Source organism: Ursus maritimus, unplaced genomic scaffold (assembly GCF_017311325.1).
Source record: "Ursus maritimus isolate PB19 unplaced genomic scaffold, ASM1731132v1 scaffold_8, whole genome shotgun sequence".
Lineage (NCBI taxonomy): Eukaryota > Metazoa > Chordata > Mammalia > Carnivora > Ursidae > Ursus > Ursus maritimus.
In genome coordinates, this window is record NW_024426996.1 from 50,071,045 (window position 1) to 50,075,722 (window position 4,678).

General features: G+C 44.8%; 1 long non-coding RNA gene across 1 annotated transcript; it reads right to left on the reverse strand.

The window, feature by feature from the left end:
* Window positions 1-988: 988 nt before the first annotated feature.
* LOC121101432 lies at window positions 989-4,435 on the reverse strand. Its single transcript, XR_005833408.1, has 3 exons — window positions 3,160-4,435; window positions 2,523-2,637; window positions 989-1,675 (listed from the first exon to the last, which is right to left on the reverse strand). It is a non-coding gene; the product is annotated as an uncharacterized LOC121101432 (long non-coding RNA).
* Window positions 4,436-4,678: the final 243 nt, after the last annotated feature.

A 4,678-nucleotide genomic window follows, 5' to 3' on the forward strand; every position in this document is an offset into this window, starting at 1 on the left:
CTTTTTTTTCTAATTTGCACAAAGCTGCCACATGGCCTGGCAGCAGGTCTGAAACTGGGTTCTCTAGCAGCAACTCTGAAATTGGGCCTTTGTCTTCAATATAATGTGGTCATGAGAACAGTTAGATGCAGAATCCCAATGCCTAGAACACCACCTGGCATGTAACACTCAATAAATACTTGTTGAGTGAATCAATAGAAAACACTCTGGGAACAAGATGTAAGTGCTGAATGTTGTGGAATTTTGCAGTAGTTCTCAAAGTATGATCCAGGAGCCCTGAAGCTTTCCAAGACTCTTTCAGGGAACCAGAAGGTCAAAACTATTTCTATAATAATACCAAATAAATAATAAATAATAAATAATACCAAATAATAATACCAAATAAATAATAAATAATACCAAATAAATAATAATACCAAATAAATAATAAATAATAATACCAAATAAAGCTATTTGTCTATTTCACTCATTCTCTACAATGGACAGAGTTCACTGATACAGTTTCAGTGCAACTAACCTTGAAGAAACTATAACTTTTCCATTTTTAGAGTATTACCAAGGAAAACTAGCCACAATTATCTGGAAAGGCTATTAGAGTACTTCTCTTCGTGAAGCTGAATTTTGTCCACGGATTGCATCCAAAGCTGTGCAATGCAAATGGCACTCAATTGAATGCAGAAGCAGATGGGAGATCCAGTTAAGTTAGACATTAAAGCAATTTTTGAAAACATAAAATAATGGTACTCTCCTCATTAAAATTTTACATTTAGGAGAATACAGTGATTTTTCATTTAAGAATGTGTCATTTATGTTAACACTTAATGTATTATTATTGTTATTTCAAATGAATTCTTAGATAAATATTTTTGTCATTTACCCATCGTAATTTTAATTTGGTTAATATTAATAGCTACCACGCATATCAAAAACAAACTCTTTAGGTTTTTATGATTTTTAGGAGTGTAAAGTGGGCCCAAGACCAGAAAGTTTGAGAACTACAGAAATGAAGCAAACTAGATGATCAGAATCACTTGGGGAACTTTGTGAAAATATAGATTCTGGGCCCCAACCCCTCGATTCTGATTCGGCTGAGCTGGGATAGAGTTCTAAGAATCTGTATTTTGTAAGAACCGCTCCCCTGTCCCCTGTAATTGTGATCATCAGTCTCTGGTAGAAATAATACACATAACAGAAGTTTGAGGAAACACAGCCCCTTGGTGAGTCTGTGCGACAGTTGTCCGAAAAGCCTTCAGTTATCCAACAAACATTTATCCAGCACACACTGAGTTCCAGGCAATGCTGGGAACACTGGCCAGACACCGGCCCTGTCCTGGAGAGACTCACTAACCAGTGGGAGAGACAGACAGGGCAGGCAAGGGGGTTATGATGGGGGAAACAGGGTGCTGTGGGAACACAGAGGCAGGGCACCCCATGTCAGAGAGCTGGCCTTACATGATGGGAGGGTTCTGGTAAACTGATGGGGAAGGGTATCAGGACCTGGATCGTGAGTGATGATCTGGAAGCAGATGGTGATGATTCCCATGTGGTGGGCAGTACGTTGACCAACCTGGCTGCAGGGGGAGGGGGTCTGGCTGAAGAGCAGAGCAAGAGAAGGTCAGAGAGGCTGGGTGGGCCAGACAATGGAGAAGGTGAACCCCAATTTGCTGCTTGGAGTCTGGTGGAGAGAAGACACAAAACAGACTTTAGGATTACAACTTTGGTGACATCGTGGAGGGTGAGGGGCTGGAGAATGGGTTGCCTGCTAGCTGACAATTAGAATAATGGATTGTGGGGTCATCCAAACCAGGCAAGAAAATAAGCAACAGTGTTCATGATCATGGTCTATCAGAAATTAGATAATTTGCTGAAAATCAGACAGTGGGATAGAATAAGTTCAGTAAACCCTCCCCAAACATCCTCTGACCTTTTTTTTTTTTTTGGATTTCATGAATCATTTCCTAACAGCGGCTCTTGAAATTTTAGGGTCATGGACTTTTTCTTGCAAATCTGATGAAAATTTTAGATATTTTCTCCGGGGGAGGGAGGGTGGAATGAAATAAAGCAAAAAATTGTGTGTGACGAGGCAGGATTTTCTTCACTCTCATGTTTCTTTACCCTCTTGTTTTCTCTTTCTTTCTAAAAATAAGTGTCATTTGGCAAGAGGAAAAAAAGAAAAAAGAATGGTTTTTAGCAGAATAAGGCACCAGTTTTCCTCTAAGAGGTAGTGAACAGCAGCAGCAGAGAGGCTGGGGGTAGAAATTCCACTCTGAGGTTCAGGAAGCCTCTTCCTGGCGAGCCCAAAGGATGCAATATTGGGGGGAAACAAGTACTGAGTCTAAGCATGGTGGAAGGGGAGGGGCTAACGAGGTCAGGCAGGGTTTGACCCATACCTTGATGGAGAAAGTGCAGAGCCATACTTGATGAGTAGGAGTGATTACCTAGTAATAAGGCTTTCTTTCTAGAAACGCACTGTACCTTTATACCCACCAGACCTTGTAGCCATAACCAAGTGCAGGTGTTACCTCTTCACTTATCTCAGCTCCTTAAGAGCCCTCATCTTCCACAGCATTTGGGACTGGTCTTCCACCAATCAGGGCTGCTTGTCACAGTTGCGAAGGCTGTTCACTGAACAAGGCCCTAGACCAAAGGGACAGGGGAGACTGAAATGCAGCTTGTGCTGGGCTTGCCTGGGCTCTGTGGCCTGGCCTGGGTCCATGTGCACCCAGAGCAGGAGCCATGCGTGAATTCTCACCAAGATGTCCTGCAGGCTATCAGCGCTCTTTCTGTTCCCCTGCCTCCTCCCCTTTCCCTTTACCGTAGGGGCCGTGGCAGACACCTGTTAGTTTGTAAGTCTCCAAAATATAATGCGGGCTGGGAACATGGACCAGACTCCCATCTCCCCTCGTCCCACTCCTTACTCTGCTCCTCCCTCCCTTACCCTCCTCCCAGAGCCTCTTACACCTGGACTTCCCTGGCTCAACAAAGCAGATTGAGGTGGAAAGAGGGAAAATGACTAGCTACTTGACAAGCGTGCTTCTTCTACCAAGAGCAGAGAGAAGAAAATCGACCCAGACGGAATATAGCAGCCTCCTTCCTCCCCTTGGCCCAAGCCTCAAGCTGAGAGAAAGGTTGTGAGAAAGAGCAGCCCATAAATGGTACCTGAGTAGCAGCCACAGACCCGAAACCACAGGAGAATGCACGTTCTCCCACTGCCGTGGGGGGAGCAGGCTTGGCTGAGCTCCAGATCACACACCTGCGAGGCGCAGGCCCTGGGCTAAGTCTTTCGGCTGGAATTGCCCCAAGTTCAATCTAGCTGAATTCCCTCCCCCTCTACCTTAAGAGGAGCTTTGAAAGTGTGGGAAATGCGTGTGCTGCCCCACGTGCAAGCCCAGCTGCCTTACCGGCTTCAGGCAGCCCCCTGCTCCTCCCAGGGGACAAGGCTCCTGCTGCCACAGACGGTCGCCTCCCTGAGGCCCACGGTGGGTCCGCTCCTGCTAGTCCCATCCCCGCGAGAGCAAGTCACGGCCCAGAGCTTGATCTGGAGCCAGGCAGTAACCTGGTCCTACAAGGCTTTTACTTCAAGCTGTGCGCAGGGGTCCGGAGTCATCATTGTAACAATGGGGAGGATTTATGTCGCACTTACTGGGTACCAAGCCCTTTCTATTCTATCTCTCACTGAATTTAAGGCCGCCTCCTGAGGAGTTATTCCTTCCATTTCGTGGAAGAGAAAACTGAGACTCAGAAATATTGTGAAGTTTGCGCAGGGTCCCACATCAGCTCCCACACACTCCAGGAACCCAGTCAACAGGACCTCCTCCTTTCTCCTTAGATACGGGCATCTGTCAAACTCTACTGCAGCCTTTCTTTGAGGAAAGAAGCCTCTAGGAGTCCATTTCAAAGATCCACCCTTGATAAAAATGGCCAGATAACCACTATTACACTAGACACAGAAAGAAAAGAATGGCTGGTTAAAAGTCAACTAGACATTGTCTGACAGTCAACTGCGGATGGGGTTGGGGTGGGGGGTGCGAGGGTGACTGGTTTCTCAGAATAAGTCAATTCCATTAGAACCCCACCAGAAAATTACATAAGTGTTTTATCAGGAGTACTGATTTCCTTCCCAGGAGGAGGCTTTGAATTACATCACACACAGAAAAGGTCTGTCCCAGACCATCTCTGGGACAATTTTTCTTTTCAATGCTGTTATGGTGAACATATGTTATACTCATGTAGCCCACGACTGGTGCAATCTAATCATGTAGTAATAACATATAAGCATGGTGTCACTGTCATCCTCAGAAAGCAGCGACCCGCATGCCTGGCTTATAACAGGTGCTTACTAAATGTTTATTCAGAGAATGAAAAGCGAATGAATGAACTTGCCCAAACAGAGAAGAAATGAATGAACTAGATGGACACTGCTCCTTGTGTCGTCCAAAGGCCAGGCCTGGTAGGTTTGCAAACTACTACAAGACCACCACATGATACGCACAGAATCAAGAGGACATATTCAAAGCTGTGGAGCAATTGGATAATGTCTATTGAATCTAGTAATAAAACGATGGGACTTAACATTTTATATGTCCCTTTTCCACATTTTTTCCTGTTAATTCTGTCTTTTCTTCTTCTAGGAATTCAATTTGCTTTTAAACAGTATTGGTCCACAATGATTGGAAAT